The sequence below is a fragment of the Zingiber officinale genome, chromosome 8A, assembly GCF_018446385.1.
Source record: "Zingiber officinale cultivar Zhangliang chromosome 8A, Zo_v1.1, whole genome shotgun sequence".
Lineage (NCBI taxonomy): Eukaryota > Viridiplantae > Streptophyta > Magnoliopsida > Zingiberales > Zingiberaceae > Zingiber > Zingiber officinale.
In genome coordinates, this window is record NC_056000.1 from 108,898,037 (window position 1) to 108,920,240 (window position 22,204).

Sequence of the window (22,204 nt, forward strand, 5' to 3'; positions counted from 1 at the left end):
CCGATTTTGGTGTTTGAAGAGTTCCTTGAGATTGCGCATCATGTCATAAGCGGTAGGCATGACCTGATGTTGATGTTGCAGCACATTTGATATAGAAGTCAAAATGTAACACCGCGCCATCTCATCTGCCCTGACCCATTTCTTATGACACTCAATCTCCTCTTCACTAGAATCGCTATTAGGCAGGCTTGGACATATCTCAAAAAGTACAAACTTGTAACCTTCAGCAGTTAAGACAATGTCCAAGTTTCGTTTCCAATCAATGTAATTGGGACTAGTAAGTTTGTTTTATTTCAATATAACAACAAGAGGATTGAAAGCCATTTGAAATCCTAAGAATCACAAAATATTTGGTCAAAACTTTAGAATTTAAAATAATATTGATTCCTCAAACAATATCATTTAAATTCACCAACACCTCAAAACGTGAATTTTGTATGCCGTGATAGTATGGACGTATACAAATTCAAACATTTATAAGAGGAGGTTTTACCCATTAATTTTATTATCTTGTCAACCTAACTTTATGACAAATAAAATTAATAGTTGGTTTTTCTTCGATCACACAAATAATAGTAGTGACTCCGATGGGGAGGATACTATTAAATGCGCCTAAGTGTATACCATTACTTGATACTTAGTCCATTAAATAGGATTGTGCCCTTTCAGATGGAGAAGATCACACAAACCTAAATAATTTCCTATAATCATCCATAAAGGGAGTTTGATCTAGTGATCCGCAAACAAACTCATCCGATGTGGAGGAAGTCACTCAAAGCCAATGCACAAGTTTGAATGCATCACTTACAAACCAGTAATGGAGACCATGGAATTTAAATAATTCCTCTCCCACTTAGTTATTTAAAATGAGGAATTTTAACATACACACACACAACACATATAAACAGCATAAAAGGCAATAAATATGAAAATAATTTTTTAACTATTATGGCCTCATCCATAGCTGTCCTCTGTGTGCCACCAACCCTAGCCGCCGCCAACGGGTCATGTCGTCGCATCTATCTTGCTTCCTTTTCCACTGTGCCTCTGGTCCTCAAATAGCACCACGCCTCACAAGGATACGATCCGCGATAAAAATAAAATTTTACATTTATCGATCCTATATTCCACAAGGGAATGTGCATGTAATCTAGATCTAATGGAATGTAAAATCCTAAAACTAATACAACTCCTGCTGTATTTAATAATTACAATCATGCACACATATAAAATACTCTCGACATGCCTAAGGGTCCAAATCACACATAAACACAATAGGGCCATAATAGTTGGAACTAGGATGCCTACAACCATAGAGTTAATCTATTTGCACATCCTACTATTATCCTGTCTAAATTTATGTATGAAAAGTGTATACTTTAACTGAAAACCAAACACATACAGGCAGAAAACTAGCTCTAATACCAATTGTTGGCGCTACTCGGAATTTCATTCTATTTCCCCTATATAAAAATTTGTACAAGCACAGAACTTTTCCTAGCAACCCATGTGCTTTTCAGAAGTTAAACTTGGATTACAAACGAAACTTAACATTATTAATCCAAGTTCAACCCATGTGTTCATCATAAGTTAAACTATATTACAGAAGTTGATTAAATATCTATTTTAAGGATTGGCTTCCAGGTCGTTGGCGAGGCACTCGACCTTCTTGGGTATGGGATCATCCACCACTTCCTAGTCAAAGCCTTTCAAAGAAATTAAATATTTAAACTCCTTACAGTAAACCCTAGGTTAAACTACAGAGACCTCAATCAAAGCACAAGATCGCTAGCCTCTTGTGTTGGTACTTCAGGATCCATACAAAGGAAAAATAAACTAGTACATAGCGGAAACAATTAACTAGTTATACCTTTCTTTGTAGCTTAAAGACCTCTTGATCTTCTGTTGTATTCCACTCCTCTTGGACGTCGTGTGAGCGACGATCTACCAAGATGCAAAAAACCACCCAAGTCCTTCTTTCTTCCAAGACTTTCGGCCACCAAGGGATCAAAGCTAGGAACACCACCTCTTGTTCTTCTTTCTTCCTTGCAACCCACCGGCCACAAGATGGTTGAAGCCTCTTGATGCCGCCGGCCTTAGGTGAGAAAGCAAGGGGAGAATAAAAATATGAGGGGGTCGACCACAAGGAGAATAGAAGAGAAATAGAAATTGTGTAGATGATTATTATTTCTAAGGCACCATCTATCCTCTTTTATAATCATTGGTAATGGCTAAAAAATAAAGATTTTAACAACAATTAAAATCTCTCTTTTAAATTTCCTATTGTGGATGACTACAAAAGGAAAGTTTTAAAATTAAAAATCTCTCTTTTAAACATTGTAGATGACTACAAAAAGGAAAGATTTTTAAAATTAAAACCTCTCTTTGAAATCATGGTTACAAAAAAGAACAGTTATAACAAAAATAAAATATCTCTTTTTAAGCTATTGTAGATGACTACAAAAGGAAAGATTTTTAAAATTTAAAACTCTCTTTTAAAACCATATGGATGGCTTCAAAAAAGGAAAGTTTTTAAAATTTAAAATCTCTCTTCTAAAACATTGTAGATGCCCACAAAAACAAAGATTTAAAAAATAAAAAATTCACTTTTAAACCCATCTTGGTCGGCCCCTTGCTTGGGCACCTAGCAAGGGGTGGCCGACCCCTTGCTTGGGCACCAAGCAAGGATATGGCCGGCTATAAGGATGACTTGGGTGGATGCGAGACTTTATACATAGAGGCTATAACAGGGACCTAGAGGAGAAATTGGTTTTGGCCTCCTGATGAGCTTGAGCTTCTTGTGTTCGACCCGAACACCCAACTCAAGTTCATCAATAATAACTCATACTACTAAAGAGTTATTATTGAACTACTGCACCAATCCCATATTACATTATGGGCTCCTTCTTATCATGAGTGTGTTAATCTCCCTGTGTTTAAGATATCGAATGTTTATTAATTAAATGAGTTACTGACAACTCACTTAATTAACATCTAGTTCCAAGAGTAGTACCACTCAACTTCATTAACATGTCAGAACTAAGTCCACCTGTAGGGTTTACATGACAATCCTTATGAGCTCCTCAAGGGGACATCATCATCCTAATAAATAGGACACAGTTTCCTTCTATAATCAACAACACATCATATAAATAATATTATTTCTCAACTTATCGGGCCTATTGATTTAATGAATAAATCTCACCATTTGATAAATTAAAGAAATAAAACTAAGTACATGTGCTTGTTATTATATCGGGATTAAGAGTACGCACATTTATAATAACAAAGGTTCTGTTCTTTTATGCAGTCAGTATAAAAGGAACAACCTCAAATGGTCTTGCTCTATACACACATAGTGTACTAGTGTAATTTTATAGTCAAGATAAATTAGTCCCAAATTACACTACAACCATTCCAATGGTTTCTCCCAATCCATCATGATTGTGAGCTTCTGTTTATAATTTATAAGGAACTGATAACATGATCTTCTGTGTGACACCACACACCATGTTATATATAATATAAATTAAATGAATAACTGTATTTAACTAAATGCAGACATTTGACCAATGTGATTCTCATTTAAAAATAAATGTTTATACAAAAGTTAGGCTTTTAGTATACATTCTAACAATTATAGCAAGGATGAGGTGTCCAAGGTGGACCATTGTGGTTTAGCCATAATGGAGAAAGCATCTAAGAAGATGGCTAAGGTTAAGAGCTCTAGGGGGAGCTTAAAAAGTTAATTTAGGACCCATGGCCAATGGATTTCAAGTGGATATTACTTGGGAGTCTAGATGGGTCATGGAATGTAGGATCAGTGGCAGTCGAGAGAGAGGGGTGAATCTTGACTTGCCACTTTCTTTTCGATTTTGTTCGTTCTTTCTATCAAAATAATTAGCAACAATGGAATATAAAATAAAGTACGAGAAAAAGATTACTCACAGGATTTACTTGGTTCCCAATCCCCCAAGGTTAGTACGTTCAAGGCCTATGCACTCATGTGTGAGTCCACTAGTGATTTCCTTTCCAGAAGCTTTCTGGAGGTCGAGAAATCCATCTTATAGTTTATCAAGTATAAGCATAAAAGATTAATAAAATAAATATAGCTTTAATAAAAATAGAAACAAACACTTTGCTGAGTTGATCCGGAAGTCCTTAGCGCAACGCACCCTTCCTAAACCTTCTCTAGTCGCAGAGCTTCACGCTGTAGCTTTTCTTTTGAGCGCACAGAGTGTGAGTAGTCGAAGAATAGATGTCTTGAACGTAGAACCTTCATCTCCTTTTATAGAGTTGGATCAGATCCTTATCTGGATCAACTCTTATTTAGATGAAGTCATATCTGGATGAAGCATATCTGGATAAAGTCATATCTGGATTAAGCCTTATCTGGATCAACCTTTATCTCTATCCACATCATCTAGTTTATCCTTATCATCATCCAAATTAGAAAGATGAACTAGATCTTTTATAACATCATCTTCCATATCAACATTCACAACTCAACAATTTGGACTGAACCTAGTCAGTCTACCAAACCACTGGTTCAGTCTATTGAACCAGTTTGGGTCCGGTTCGACTCGAGTCAAGTCTAGTTCACCCATTTGTACTTGTCTTCTCTTTGTTTTGCTTTCAGCTCCAGGTTCCTACAAAACAACCATATAAAATACAAACAAGCAAAGTCTACCTGACCTACTAGGCTTGCCTTTTATTTGTATGTCTCTCCTCCAAGTCTACCACCTAACGATCAATCCCTTAGGATCAAGTCATACTCCTGTAAGTTTACCCGACCTATTAGGCTTCATACTTGGACTATATCCAAGCCTTTACCATTACATAGGGTTACCACCCCCTAGAATTTCCACTGTCTAACTTCACTTACCAGGACTTCCATCACGTAGGGTTACCTCTCCCTGGGATTTTCACTGCCTACCTTCACTCACTAAAACTTCCACCACCTAGGGTTACCTCCCCCTAGGATTTTCATTGCTAGCTTTACTCACTAGACTTCCTCCACCTAGGGTTATCTCTTCTTAGAATTTCCACTGCCTAGCTTTACACACTAGGACTTACCCTTGCCTAACTAAGTTAGAACTTTTCCTTGCTAGTCATCAAGTCCTGACTAGACTTCTCTCTTCCAAACATCAAATCCTATTTGAATCAACTATTGGTCAAACTAACTAGGCTCAAGTACATTTTCAAACATCAAAACCCTGGAAGTTGATTGCACCAACAATCTCCCCATTTTTTATGTTTAATAATTTTTTTAAGTTAAGTATTTGGTGTTTAGGGTTTTATACCAAAGTTGGGAGTGAAAATATTTTTAACTTAAGATCACTCTCCCCCTTTAACACACATAAAAAAGATTACCTAAGGTTCCCTTGGTCTTGTATTAACAATTTAAAAACACTTGTGAAATCTTTGTTAAAGCATTTGTTTTCAAACATTATTTTGAAAATATCAAATTTAAAAATATAGTTAAAAAATATAATAATTTTCAAAAAGTTTTTTAAAATAGTTTTAAAGAATTTTAAAAATTAACTTTGAAATAATTTTAAAAACTATGTTTGATCTTTCAATCAGGACTCCCCCTCAATCTAACACTTTCTTAAGATCTTATTAATTACAAGTAATACATCCTATGTGTCTTAGAGGTCGATTCAAATTAAAATAACAACTAAAGTATTTTTCAAAATATTTTCTAAAAATTTTAAGGAAAGTATTTTAAGAAGTTTTCAAAAGTGTTTTCAAAAGCATTTTAAAAAAATATTTGACAAACATGGGTTTCAAACTCTTTCAAAAAGGTATTTCAAACTTTTCAAAGAATTTCTAAAAGTATATATGTCATCTTTTAATCAGAACTCCTCCTCAACTTGACATATCCTTAGAAAACCTTGTTAACCACAAGGATAACTACTTATATGTCTAGAGGTTGATCCAAATCAAAAGATCAGTTAAAATATATATTTTAAAACATATTTTTTTAATTAATTTTTCAAAAGATTTTTAAGAGTGTTTAAATATTTTCCAAAATGTTTTTAAGAAAATATTTCTAGATTCTTCAAAGAGTTTTCAAAGACTTAAAAATAATTCTAATTTTTTTTAAAAATCCTAAAAAAATTTTTATAAGCATTTTCTTGAATTTTCAAAAGTACCTCTCCCGTAACCTGACACACCCTGATTATCCTTGTTAACTACGAGGAAATCAACTTAAGTGTCTAGGGGTCTCGGTTCTGGTGTTGACCTTGGAATATGGATTTCTAAGTACTTATCAACAATCAATATTTTTCAAGTATATAGATTTTTTAAATTTATATATAAATACATCCAATCAAGCATAAAATTTATTAAAACATTATTATGTTAAATTATAATTTTTATAAAATTATCTATGAATTTTGAAGACTTTTTCAAAATATTTTCAATTTAATAGTTCTTATTATCTCACTCATTCTAAGTGTTGGGACCTTGACGTTCACTAGAGGGGGGGGGGGGGAAGAATAGCGTCTCACCCAAATCGATCACTTCTTCCTACACTTGTTAGTTACGCAGCGAAAATACAAACAAATATGTAGAAAGTTAATCTAAATACAAGACAAGAAATGCAAACCAAGCTATACGATCATTTAACCTGGTTCAGAGATTAGGGCTCCTACTCCACGACTGCCCGTAAAGTGGACGATCCCGATCCGTCTACGGATGACTCCCTGGCAAACTTCAGCTAGCTCACGTAGCTCCTTGTGAGTGGAGAAACCTCACTATAACTCTCACAAGAACACTTGAGACGCTAGGGCACAGGTAGACTACTAATAGGGGTTAACCACCTTTATTTCGTCAACCTCAACCAAGCTCCCAAGTCTTGGTTATATAGGCCACGGGTTGTAAAATCCCGTCTACCAGTTTACTGCCAAAACCATCAGTCAACTGCCCTCTGTGGAAATTCGATCGTTACAGTCCAACGGCTCGATACCATCCCTCTGTTCGTTCCCAGTCGACTGCACCAGTCGATTGATGAAACCACCAGTCGACTACTACAGTAATGCTTTGGTACTACTACAGTAAACCCTAATCCTAGGATTTAATCCTTGAGTACATTCACTCAGCACTCGTCCTCGCCTGACCAACCTAGACCTAGCCTTCTAGTCTCCTCCATCAGCCTTGCGTCTCTCGAATGTCTCCCCATCCTTCACGTCTTGCCTTTTGGAGCTTCCATCGACCTTGTCATTGTTGTCAAGTCATCCATTTCCAAGTCACACTTGGACTTACATTGCCAAAAGACTACATGCTTGGACTTACACCACCAAGACTCATGCTTGGATTTTCCTCCTTTGCCAAGATCACACTTGGACTTTCCTTGTTGTACCTATATCCTGCACACTCACAATGTATATCAAATACAACAATAAACCTGACTTAAACTTTTACCCAAATATCAAAACTTAGGGTACCCAGATTGTTCCAACAATCTCCCCTTTTTGATATTTGGTGACCCGTTTAAGTTAGGGAAATAATATAGAAATAATAATATAAATAAATATGCAATCTACACATGCATAAATCATGGAACCTAATCCTAGGCTCCCCCTTCACCTAAGCTCCCCCTTGAGCTAGGATTTCTTGCAAAGGTAAACTTCTCCTCCTTTGCTAATAAATGAGCAATCACTCCCCCTTCATCTAAGCTCCCTCTTGAGCTAGGATTTCTTGCAAAGGTATGTAGGTTTCCCACTTAAACCTAAATTTCTCCCCCTTTGTCATACATCAAAAAGAGCTCCAACAATATCTCAATTATTGGACTCTTTGACCTCTAATGACCATAAACATCATGTATTAATCCACCATAAGATTACATACATGTTCACTACTCTTTTGGTCATTTTATAATGCAAAAAAAATATTTTTAGACCGTATCAGTAGACTGACATAAGTCTCAGTCGACTGCCATCGTCAAAATGAGCTTACAGAGACATTCTGTGCTCATGAACAATGTTATCAGTCGACTGGTATAAACCCCAATCGACCGCCATCATCAAAATAAGCTTACAGAGGTATTTTGTGCTCAAAATTACTATTACCAGTCGACTGGTAACTATACCAGTCGACTGGTAACTGTTCCAGTCGACTGGTACTCTATGTTTGCAAAAATTAGCCTTTTGAGTTTTGACCCACTTTCAGAAATACGTCAAAAATTTCACAGACCTCCAAAAAATCCTAAATTTTGTGGAGAAGTCTATTTTATCCATGTCTACTTGGAAAAAATATATATAAAAATATATTTATCACAGATCTCAAGATTGACATAAAATTCAAAACTAGCTAAATGGTTCAATTGAACCTTGACCTAAAGTCCTAGTTTTGGCTTACTATTGATGTATCTGCCAATACTAAACCATAATGCATCCCTAGCATTCGTTTATATATCATTTATACATCAAAAACTAATTTTCATGTAATATGACCCCAATGTCATATTTTCATACATGATACCATCCTAATTGTGCCAACCCACTACGTTAGAGACTCAAGTCCGTCTCCTAATCACTTGGCACATTTGATAACCCATCTACCATGGGTCCCAAAGGCTCTTCCTAACCTTAAGACTCTTAGCCTTAATCACCTCCTTAGGTTACTCATCTACCATGGTTATACCCACATGGTGTACCTTAGTAGTCTTCCTCTTCTTAACCTTGGGCACCTCATCCTTTCCATAATCATATGCAACCCTTGCATATTTCTTATCACAGACCTTGGATGATTTTCCCTTGCCCTTTTTCACTCCTCCCTTGCCATTTTCTTGTGTCACCCTAGCACTTGACCTCCTCTTGACATGAGAGGGACCTAATTTGACATTTTTGAGGTTTTGACCACCCAAACACATGTCAAGTCCTCTAGGTCCAATAATGAACCTATCTATGACTTTCTTAATTTCTTCAAGCCTTAACTTCAAGTCTTGATTTTCTAATTTTAGGGTTCTAACCCTAGAGTCCACATGTCCACTTTGGGCATCCCTAGACCTACCCACCTTCCTAGGCATATGTCTCCCTTTCTTGGGATTAATGCTTAGGTTTTCACCCACATTCCTTCCCTTAGGCAAAGTGGTTTGGGTCTTATTAGGTCTACCCTTAATGTATGATTTCTTAGGGTTATCTACCATGTTAACCCTATTCCTATCATTATACCTAAATCCATAATTATGCATGGGTACATAATTTTCAATATTCCTAACAAGCATAAAGGAATTTGAACTTGGATTAAACTTCAAAATAAGGATTGCCTTCCCTTTTACCTTTGAAACTGCCCCTTGACTTGTGCTCCTCTTCTTTTCCCATTTCTTCAAGTGCGCCAATTTCTTGAGCTCTCCTCTCCTTGGGCACTTTGTGTGGTAGTGACCCCACTCACCATATGTAAAGCACCTAATGTGCTTCTTCTCCTTCTTCTTCCTATAACTCACATTAATTTCTAAATTAACTTTAGTGAGTTTAGGGTTTATCTCCTTTACCTTCTTGAGCGAAGGACACCTACTCTTGTAGTGCTCCATCTTACCACACTCAAAACATTTGATGTGGTCCTTTGTACTCTTCTTAGTAGTTGAGGTGAAAGGTTGAGCTTCCAAGATCTTCTCTTCCTTGGATTGCTCTTCTTCCTCTTCACTTGAAGATGTGGACAGTTCCACTTCTTCCTCCCTTGATGATGTGGATGATACCTCCTCATCTTCCTTCTCCTCCTCAGATGTTGAACCCGTGTCAACATCCGATTGATCCTTCTCTTCTTGGATCAATGAGCCTTTCTCCTTGGGCTCCTCCTCTCCTTGGATTGGTGTAGGACTCTCATGAAGTGCAATTACCTTTTCCAAAGGTCACTTGCTTTCTCGTATTCACCTACATTCAATATTGCATTAGGAGGTAATAAATTAATTAAAATTCTAGTTACTTCCTTGTCCATCTCCGATTGCTCCCTTGCTCCTCGGTCCAATATCGAGGTCGGAGACGATTTCCCTTCTTGTCCGTTGGAGCTTTAAACAGTTCCTCCAACTCAATCCACTGGTTCCAATTCATTTGGAACCACATCTCCATGCACATCCTCTATTAGTCGAAGTCCTCACGCTCATATGGAGGTGGGATTCGGATGTCCCATCCGAGAGGTCCCTCTAACTCCATCTTCTTCCTCTAGCCGCTCTATTGGCGATTAGTCCAACAAGAGCTCACCTAGCTCTGATACCACTTGTTGGGACCTTGACGTTCGCTAGAGGGGGGGGGGTGAATAACGTCTCGCTCAAATCGATCACTTCTTCCTACACTTGTTAGTTACGCAGCGGAAATACAAACAAATACGTAGAAAGCTAATCTAAATACAAGACAAGAAATGCAAACCAAGCTACACAATCATTTAACGTGGTTCAAAGATTAGGGCTCCTACTCCACGGTTGTCCGTAAGGTGGACAATCTTGATCCATCAGTGGATGACTCCCCGGCAAACTTCGGCTAGCTCACGTAGCTCCTTGTGAGTGGAGAAACCTCACCACAACTCTCACAAGAATACTTGAGATGCTAGGGCATAGGTAGACTACTAATAGGGGTTAACCACCTCTATTTCGTCAACCTCAACCAAGCTCCCAAGTCTTGGTTATATAGGCCACGGGTTGGAAAATCCCGCCTATCAATGGACTGCCAAAACCATCAGTTGACTACCCTCTGTAGAAATTCGATCGTTATAGCCCAACGGCTCGATACCAACCCTCTGTTCGTTCCCAATCGACTGCACCAATCGACTGATGAAACCACCAGTTGACTGCTACAGTGCTGCTACAGTAACACTGCAGTAATGCTACGGTACTGCTACAGTACCCTAATCCTAGGATTTAATCCTCGAGTACATTCACTCAACACTCATCCTCGCCCGACCAACCTAGACCTAGCCTTCTAGCCTCCTCCATCAGCCTTGCGTCTCTCGGATGTCTCCCCATCCTTCATGTCTTACCTTCTGGAGCTTCCATCGGCCTTGTCATTGTTGTCGGATCTTCCTTTGCCAAGAGGTCGTGCCTCCGGGACTTCATCCATTGCCAAGTCACACTTGGACATACGTTACCAAGACTACATGCTTGGACTTACACTGCCAAGACTCATCCTTGGACTTTCCTCCTTTGTCAAGATCACACTTGGACTTTTCTTGTTGTACCTGTATCCTGCACACTCACTATACATATCAAATACAACAATAAACCTAACTTAAACTTTTGCCCAAACATCAAAACTTATGGTACCCAGATTGCTCCAACACTAAGTATTTCAGCACAATCAATCAGGATACCCTTTGGGCTTTGTGAGATATTTTATCAGTTTTATCTAATTTAAAATTTAAGTTTTAATCTAAGCATTGATTTACACTTGAGTTAGACTAAGTTTTAATAGTTAGTTAGTTAAATATTCATTTCAATAATCGACTTCCAAGCTATGACGAGGCACTAAGCCTTTTTGGGTATTAGAGTAACAACCACTTCTAGACAAAGTCTTTTAAAGAAATTGAATATTTAACTTTCTTCTCAGAATCCTTGGTCTAACTAATCAAGTGTCGATCGAGCCTAAATCCTTCATCAGTCTAGATTAAGCATGAATAAAATACTAATATGAATGACATGACATTTATAGATATAAATTAACATTTAATAATACATGTACATGTCAAGTATGCATGTGTCAAACAATTTATAGTTGATTTCTAAGAATGCATTAAATTCTCGATTTGATACATTTCATGTGAACCAATGAATGTGTCAACTCACTTTTACATATTTTAATTAGTATAATTGTTTTATTGGGTAAGATTTATTAATTAGTTTTGATTTAATTTTTGAATTTATATTTGATCCTGTCTAAGAAGCTTGACAAAACGGAGGGCTAGAAGGAAAAAGCCTACTGCCTTGATGAAGAATAATACCTGACTGAATGCCAATCCGAGAAACCCAAAGCGGATTGGAGAGAGTAGAATCACATAATACCTTCCTGGTGCAAAGCCCCAATGGCGAGAAGGAAATCTAACAGAAGAAAATCCAAATCCGGAGCTTCCAAGGCTCCCTGCGCACAAGAGACCAACCAACACTATCGTTAGTGACCTAAGACCGGGGTGGGAATCCCTGGCTAGGCCCTCCGATGCTCAAGTCAGTGATATCTCTTGGTGTGGAGGAAGGAAGAAGAAGAAGATGATGAACAGTAGTTGAAGATTAGGGTTATGAGTGTGCACAATGATGTGAACTTACCTAGCCAACTAAGAGGATTCCCCTTTTTATACCGCTTCATATAACCTCCGCAGTCATGAAGTGGACTCCGGTTTGTTAGATTTTGTTATGAGATGACGTAAGCTGCATACTTGTGGTAAATGACTTTTAAGGAATCTTTTTTGTACCCCAGATGCACCTTCTTTGTCATCTAGTACCTGCAAAATAGTTTAAAAACACATTTCCCGCCAAATATATAACACCTGTTATACAATCACATACTACAAATATCCTCATTAACTACTTTATTGGAAACATTTACTTCTATCCTGTTTCACAAGTCCTTTTAAAGCGTTTCTATCGTTCCTACTCGCCCTTCCTGTTTTTGCTATATCATAGATAGCTTAATATAACAATGTTCCTTGTATTGGTCGAAGCTGAGCTTAACTAGGTTTGGTCAATTGTTACTACCTCACATGAGGCTCCTTGGGCAATGCCCGTCCGAACTCCTCTATGTTTTTTATCCCATCTAGCACTGGGCTATATTTTATCAAGTATGTAATAAGTATCTTTTCGAGGTATTATTCATCCCGACCGATATTGGCTTTCCCTCCTAAAGGCATGTCTCGATCGATACTGGTCTACTCACTCGATCTTAGCTAACCTCTTTGAAGGTATATCTTGATCGATATGGGTCTGTCTCCTTGGAGGCATATCCCGACCGATATTGGCCTTCCTTCTTGAGGGTATGTCTCGATCGATACTGGTCTACTCACTCAGGAGTATATCCCCGCCGATATTGGCTTTCCCTCCTAAAGGCATGTCTCGATCGATACTGGTCTACTCACTCAGGAGTATATCCCGGCTGATATTGGCCTTCCTCTTTTGAGGTATATCCCGGCTGATCTTAGCTAACCTCTCTGAAGGTATATCTTGATCGATATAGGTCTGCCTCCTTGGAGGCATATCCCGACCGATATTGGCCTTCCTTCCTGAGGGTATGTCTCGATCGATACTGGTCTACTCACTCGGGAGTATATCCCGGCCGATATTGGCCTTCCTCTTTTGAGGTATATCCCGACTGATCTTAGCTAACCTCCCTGAAGGTATATCTTGATCGATATGGGTCTGCCTCCTTGGAGGCAAATCCCGGCCGATATTGGCCTTCCTTCCTGAGGGTATGTCTCGATCGATATGGGGCTGCCTCCTTGGAGGCATATCCCGGCCGATATTGGCCTACCTCTTTTGAGGTATATCCCAGCCGATATTATTCTTCTTCTTCGGAAGTATGTCCTGCTCGATATTGGCCTACCTCCTTTGAGGTATGTCCCGACCAATATTGATCTATCTTCTCCACTTGGTTATCTCCTTTCCCTTCCTTATAGGGGATCCATGAAACCTAACCCATATCACTAGCCTTCCCTTCAAGTCTAGTCGAAGGAGGTGTAGACGACTGACTAGACACAAGTCTGATATTGTTTTTTTCTTACCCGTGACTCTGCCACAGGTACTGAAGTGACATTATAAATTTTGTGTACAACTATCTTGTGAACCTGAGTATAGTGATCCCGTGAACCCTAGTACAGTGATTCCTTGGGTCCCTTGATCCTTTAAATAGGGCTAAAACCTTCTCTTCATTCATCACCTACCTCAGTTCTTTTCCTTCCTTACCATCTCTTCCTACTGAGAGTATGGCCTTAGATCCCCTTCTTCGGGGGCGACTCTTGTTGGACAAGGCGAGATCTATGCATAAGTTTATTCAAGTTTTTTGCTTCGGCTAACTCTAGGGTTTGAGAGAGTATCCCGAAAAACGACGTTTCTCGAGATTTAGAATCTCCAACCAAAGGCGCAACTGCTCTGGAGACTCAACGAGCTTTAGAGAAATTCTCCTTACTTACAGAGGACCAACAAAATAGCCCATGGATGTCGCTATGAATGCGTAGCCCATGTTGCCCTTGGGCTAGGATTGGTTGCTCTAGTTGTAGAGCTCTAGGGCTCGAACAGGGGAGAGGCTCTTTCAGTCACCTTTGCACCATGGCATGAAGAGATCTGCCCCCTTCCCCTTGCCCTTGAGACCACCCTACTTCATAGTTTTCTTCGTCCCTGGCAAAATATTGCCACTTCTGTCACCTGGGCAAGCTTCCTAGTAAAATATTTCCACTTTTGTTGCCCGGGCAAGCTTTCTTCATGCCAGGTAAAATGTTCCCACTTCTGCTCCATGGTAAGTTTGACTCCAGTGGGACTGAAATTTGCTAAGCATCCCGAGAGCTTATGTTTGTAACTTTTGTTAACTTTTCGAGGTTTAATGTTTTGAGGGGAAATGTAATGTTATGTATTTAATCAAATTCTAAGTGTAAAAACAATCTTTTGTATTGAATCGAGTGACTCTATTGAATCCCTCTAATTCATAAGAATAAATGTAATGTTGTGCCCATTTCCCACTCGTATATCCTGCGCATGGCCATTTTGACAAATATTTTTTTTTCATTTATCACGGACAAGGTTATCCTGGCCGCTGGTGTACTTACCTATTACAGTTGATGTTATACCGACCGATATTCGCTTGTTTATGTTTTATACTTTATCTATTATAACTAAGATTATGCCGATATGATAATTAAAATTATTTCGATCCCTGCTAGTTTATGTTTTATAACGACATTAGTTGGGATCATGCTTTATGCCCAAATAACTTTCCTTATTTTTTCTTGTCCTTAACCTAGGTTTAGTCAAACTCAATCCCTCTTCCTTTATTATGCCTAGTAAACCGCGTCTTCTTTCAAAATTTCCTTGCTTGTGATTGGCTTTTCCCCTGGTAAGAGAATGTCGGAAGCGTATTACGAGGTGTTACCAACCCCAGCATGATCCGATCTGTCGTGTCTAACATAAATGTTTCTTTATGATTATGTGACACATACTTTCTCTCTCTGCCGTGTCATGTAAGCGTTTGTCCTTTTTCCTGTAATCCTCAACGTCTATTGAGATAAAAATGTTTTGATCTAACGACGGCTATGTGTTTTTTCAAACCCTAAACCCTTTGTCTTCTTTTCACCTTTGTCCCTTCCTTTCTTGCCTTAGCGTTCCTTTTTTGCTGCAGTCTTTGATCAAACCTCGTGCTTACCGTTTCCCGACGATCTCTTTTCTTGCTTCCAGTAAGTAACCTGTTGTTCTACTAGCCTTTACTTCTGTCTATGGCTGTGGAAACGATTGCTCCTTGGTATGTCCAAATGTCTTCTTCCTTTGATAAAAATGTTAGGCTTACCATCCGCCGTCAATATGAAATCCCCAGGGAGTATATCATCTTAATCCCGAAACTAGACGATCATCCTCATCGTCTCCCCACTAATTGCGTGACTTTTTTCAGGGATCAGTTGATAGGAGGTTTAAGGTTTCCCATCCCTCCTTTTCTAATCGAAGTAAGCCAGTATTTTGATATTCCTTTGCAGCAGTTTGCACCTAACGCCTTTCGTTATCTGTGTGGTGCTTACATGCTATTTCATCTGTTAGATATCCCTCCTACTCCTCAAAATTTCTTCATATTTTCTTACCCCAAGTGTTCGAAACCTGGTGTTTTTTTGTTCCAATTCCGGACTAAAATGGTCCTTTTTGAGGATATGCCCTCGTCTCTTAAAGCTTGGAAATCTCGTTTCTTCTTCATAAAGTTTCCAAGACCCATTCCTTGGTCTCATGCCTGGAAATCCTCCTTACCTCCTTTGCCTGACGTCAGGGAGTTTCATCTTCATCCCTCCTTTCCTGTTTACTATGAAAAGTTGTTATGTTGTCGGCTTTCTATCCCTTAGTGGCTGAGGGTTGACCTTCTATACTTATTTGGTTTAAGACCCATCAAACCTGATACACCAGGCTCTTTAGGTAAAATTCTGCTTCTTTCTTATTGATTTTTATTAACTAAATCATTTTTCTATCTTTATAGTGGACAATTTTTATTCCGCTCTAATTGATGAAGAACTGGGTCTGGAAGAGGATGTAATTCGCGCAAAAGAACAAGAGCTTCTGGCTGCCGTTACTCCGCCGCCTCCAGTTGAAGATCCAACTCCTCTGGTTGAAGTTTCCAGCTCTCACGTGGTTCCTGAGGCTTCCGAAGACCTTCTCGCAGAGATTCCTGTTGTTTCTTTGCCGACTATTCCTTTTCCAGTAGCTGCTGCTCCTTCATCATCCACCCCTTCCTATTATTGAACTCACATCTCTTGGGAGCTCCGGTAAATCGATAGCTGAAGTTGCGACCGGCAAACGTCCGGGGCGCAAGCTTACTAGGGCTCCACCTCCCAAAAGGAGACTTATCCTTCCTGTCGATGAACTTGTCTCGGAAGTTTTTATTTCTGCTGACCTTCCTTTTGACGAACCTACTTTGGCTGAGCTCTATCCTTCTCTCACCTTTTCTGCATCACCCTCTTCCAGCACTAGTGCCCCTGGTGATGTTTCTTTCACCTTTCCATTGTCTATTCCCAAACTTGGATCCTTACCTTCCTCACCCTCTTCTTATTTAGTTTTTGCTCCTCCTTCTGTTCCTACTTCCTCTTTCTCCATGGGTTCTTCCACCATTCCCGTCCTCCCCATATTGCTGGGAGGTTCCTTTGCTAATGCTTGGGAGAAAGTTTGTCCTATTTTTGAAGAACTTAGCACTCCCGAAACAATTGATCGTTTTTCCCATAGTGAGAATCAGGTATGTTTATTAATGTCTACTTTTTTGTTCATCAGTGATTCTGTCATAACCCTTTATTATATTTCTAGCGATGGATAGAAAATATGGGCTTGTCTCGGCTAATGCACAATTTGTACAACGAGAACAAGGGTTGAGATCCGAGAACAACAAGCTGAAACAGCAAGTTACTGAGTTATCTTCTGCCACATTTTCCGTTGCCTCCAAGAAACAACTTGAAGTCCAAATTGAAAGTCTCCAGACACAATTCAAATCAGCTACGGATCTTAACCAAGAATTAACTTCCAATTTAGAGAAACGGATAGCTGAGCTTGGCAAGCTAAAGGCTGATTATGAATCGACATTGGCTGAAAAACTTAAGGCCTTGCAGCTGAAGGATGACGAAATAACTTCCTTCAATACTTCCTTGAATTTAGTTAAAACCGAGGTCTCCACCAAAGAAGCCGAACTGAAGACTTCCCAGACGGCTTTAGTTGTCTACAAGGCTAACGAAGACACTCGCTACAAGGAAAGAGCTACTATCATGATTGAATCTACTGAGTTCAACAGGCTAATCGTGAAGTCGATCCTAGCAGCCTTCACTGCGGGAGATGAAGGGGCGGTTCAACAACTATGAGAGGAAAACTTCTTATCTCGTGATCCCCTCCCAACTTCCTAAATCGCCGCAAACTTATTGATAACAGGCCTCCTGATCTATTTCCTCAGCTGACCTTAGAATGACTTTCTTACTTAAATTTGAATCCTTGTAAGGGGGACTGGGACTTTGTGATGACAATCTAGTAAACTTATGTAAAGTTGATCCTCCCTTTTCATTGTTAAACCTGCTCTCCATCATGATGATTGTTTGTTTTGTTTAAATATATTGAATGTCACCTGGTTGGCCACTATAAAACTCTGCTCGACATATTATAATGTTCTTTATTTCGACCGTTCTATCATGACCGGTCGGTGTATATCAACGCTAGCAAATATCGTCCGATATTTTATAGCTAATTATGTTCCGTTTAATTTAGTACAGTCCTATTGCAATATTCTCAATATTGGTCGATTTGTTATACTTGATTAATTTATACTTGTATTTATGCGTATCATCTTATGTATTATACTTAACCAAATTTCATATGGTTTTATCATGGTGGATGTCACCTAACTTACCATTATAAACTTCTGATTGAAATATTAGAATAGTATTTATCTCGGCCGATCTACCATGACCGACCAATTCATATTTATGAATCTCGTCCAGTATCTTCTTAACCAAGTCCTGTCTATCGACTAATGTCTCATACTCAACTTTCGCCCGGTCTATTATGCCCATTTGGGTTTGTTGTTTTATTTAAACAAATAATCTGAATTTATAGTACCTGACCAATTTTTCTTATATTTGTCGGACTCTCTTAAGAACTAAAATTATATCTAGGGAAATTTAGTCGCATTTTTCAAGGAAGATTACTCAACTTAACATCTCTTTCTTGGGATTCACCTTCCTTTTTGGAATTTGATTTTATCCTTTAATGTCATTACCTATTTATGACAATTGGAATTCCGAGTACTTTTCCTTTTCCTATTTCTTCTGCTATCTTCATTTGGGGGTTTTAGCGCAGGACCAAAAGGAAAACAAGGGTTTTAAGAAGTTCTCTTCCGCTTTCCAACTTTTCTCTTCATCTTCCTCGATTTATCCTCCTTCTACTGTTCTACCATGGCTACTTCTTCTCTTGCGTGGTTTATCTCGTGTGCTTCCGACCTCATAGAGACAGAGGAAGTGGATTTAAAGGTGAGCTATGATTTTCCTTTCTATATAGTTCGTCCTACTCCTCAGGATAGTCCACATCTTCCTCCTTTAAGGTGTATATCTATCTTCCGAGACCAAGTCCTACAAGGTTTTCGATTCCCTCTTCACCCCTTTTTTCCTGACGTTAGCCTCTACTTTAACATTCCCCTTAATCAGTTTGTCCCTCAGTCTTTTTCTATCCTTATGGGTTTTGTCAGGGTGTCTAAACTGTTAGATTTTCCTTTATCCCCTCGTCTTTTTCATCACTTCTTTGTTCCTCGTCAAGTAGATATTGGTGTCTTCAAATTCCAATCTCGTCCCAAAGCCATTTTGTTCAACCGAATTCCTCCTCAAGGGGAATGGTATCACAAATTTTTCTTTATGTGTCTCCCTTCTCCTCCTCCTTTTCCTATCTAATGGATATATGATCTACCTCCAGTTCCTAGTACCCACAATCTCCTCAGTGATCCCTCTATTGCCTTTGCTTTATCTAAATTGAGGGGAGCAAAATTCAGCTTGCCGCATTTAATTGTGGAGGGTTTGATGTTTCCTTTTAGGATAAGCAACATTGACACTCCCTTGGACGACTCTTTCGGTAAGTATAGACATTTCACCCTACGTTTATTGATTGGTATATCTCCTTTATAATGGTGCTTAATTCCTGTGTTTCAGCTGATGCTCTTCTTCCGACTTTCATGTACAAGAACCCTACTATGACTAAGTCTTTTGTGAATAATCTCGGAGAAGAGTGGCTGCAAACTCGCCGAGCTAATCCCAATTCCTCTACCCTCGGCCTGCTGTCTAAAGAAGAGCAACAAGCAGAAGTTGTTGTAGCCATGGACGAGGAAGAAGAACATCCTTTTATTGCCTTAGTCAAAAAATCGAAGCTTAATGAGGATGCTCCTTTTAGTGATCTTTTTGGTACTTTTGTACAAGCTCCTCTTGTTCCGGCGCCTATTTCTCTTGAGAGAGGTAAGGCACTAATGCCCCCTACCCATATTATCTCCAATCCTACTCTTAGGATGATGAGACCTGCTCTACTCATCCCCTCTTCTTCTGCTATTTTTTCAGCTTCTTCTGCTTCTGCTTCTGAGATGGCCGTTATCCCTTCTATGTCTTCTCAACCTCTTGCATTGGCCTTGCCTCCTTTGGCTTCTGGGCCGCGAGAAAAACGAACACCTTGCCAGAGATCTTCCCCCAGTGCAGGGCCCTCCACAATTCATGTTTCGACAATTGAGTCAGCACCCCTTGCATTACCACCTTCCATCCCATCTGGTTCTTCTTCTGCCATTCTTGTTTCTACTACTTCTTTTCCTTCTATTGCGTCTTCTTCCTCTCTACCTCCTTCTTCCTCCATTCCCCCGCCTTTATTCAAACAAGTTGTGGGTCTACCTTCTCAAATGGGACAAACCTCTGATCCGTCTAGTTATGGCTCCCTACAACTACAAGGCCTATTGGCTGAATCTTGGCTACATGGCCAAGAACAACTAAGGGGCATTAGTCTTTCAAATCGGGCCGACCACCATAGTCGTCAAGCGGTCGCTGTAAGTATTCTTAGTTATATGTTGTTAACTTCTTATCACTATCTTTAACTGTATCATTATTTTGTTTAGTTCCTTGCCTCAAGTCTTTACATAGACCAGCTACTTATGGCTCGGGACCGGGAGAACAATAAGCTAAAAGCTCAAATAGAGACATTGAAAGCTACCCTACCTCCTTCTCATGATGACCTGACTCAGTTGCAAGAGGAAGTAGTCTTGCAAGATCAACAACTAAAGGTATTGAGGCAGGAATTACAGGAATCGCAGCAATTATTGAAAGACAAAGAGCTTGCAAGGAGAACTTTAGAGTTACAAGTGGATCGATTACATTTTGGTCTTCGACTGGAAATTGCTTTAAAGGAAAAAGCTCTCTTAGACGCTTCTCATAAAAGCCTTGTTTTAGAGAAAGTAGAGAAGCTTCATAATGTCTGTCTTTCTAAACAAGCTCAAGACCTAGCCTCTCATGATTTCGCTATCCTACAGGAACAAGAGCAAAGAAAGGCTCAAGATGACGAGCTATCACTGCTCTAAAAGGAACTGGAACAACTTAAATTGGAGAAAGATGCTTTAAAAGATCAAAACACTAAACTATAAGCTGATTTTCAGAGGTATAAGGAGCAAGAGAAGAACCGATGGGAAGAGTAGCGCCTAGCTTATCTAAAGTCTCCAGCATTTGTTCAAGAATATGTCTGTCGAATGGTAGGGGCTTTAAATCATTCTGTGTCGGGAATTCTTCAACAACTGAGAGAGGGTGATTATCTACCTAAGGAGCCTCCTTCTTCATTCATAAGCCGTCGCAGACTTAACAAAGAACTACCCAAAAATTTAACGAGTCATTTTAAGTAAGCATGGCTATGTATTCAAAAAGATAGGCAATGAAAAAACTTGTAATGAAAAGATTTGTAATGAAAAGAATTGTAACTGAAAATTCTGTAATTAAGTGATTGCAATGTAGGGGAAAGTTTTGATACTTACCTGTTTCGTTTTCCAGCTTGTGTTAGCCTGAGATGGCTCCCTTTGAAATGTTTCTAGATATTGAGTATAAGTGCTATTTTATTTAAGAATTCCTTGCTTGATTTTTGAGATTAAATCTTGTCTTAATAAACTTCTTTGCCGATAACATCTCCCACGACCATATAACTTTGATCAGTAACAATTTCCATGATCTCCCTAAGTTTCACCCAGATAGGCATATGCCAAATATACTTCATACTTCAAAAGAATGAATAATCCTGAGCGATTTCATATAAGGAATTTTATAAGACTCCTGAGCTCCGAGCTGGGTATAATACCCCGGGCGATTTTAAATAAAGAGCTCCATGTAAACGGGCCTCCAGATAGGAAACGTAACGTATGTATATATGTATAGAATCCCCCTCGAACCTTGGCTTTTGATTCAGTGCAAAACGTCCAATGATTTTTGTGAAGAAACCTATATAACTTAACAATATGATCTCGATCAATTATGTTTTTGTGATAGTTTAAAGTCTCCGGTTTTTCCCATGAAGACCCGTCTGAGTTACTTCATAAGATTTCCCAATCGACTATGTTCTAATGATAGTTTAAAGTCTCCGGTGCCTCACATGAACACCCATCCGAGTTAGTTCATGAGATTTCTCGATCGACTATGCTTTTATGATAGTTTAAAGTCTCCGGTTCCTCCCATGAAGACCCGTCCGAGTTACTTCATGAGATTTCCCGATCGACTATGTTTTGTGATAGTTTAAAGTCTCCGGTTCCTCCCATGAAAACTCGTCCGAGTTACTTTATGAAATTTTCTGATCGACTATGTTATGTGATAGTTTAAAGTCTCCGGCTCCTCCCATGAAGACCCGTCCGAGTTACTTCATGAAATTTCTCGATCGACTATGTTCTATGATAGTTTAAAGTCTCTGGTTCCTCCCATGAAGACCCATCCGAGTTACTTCATGAGATTTCCTGATCGACTATGTTCTGTGATAATTTAAAGTCTCCGATTCCTCCCATGAAGACTTGTCCGAGTT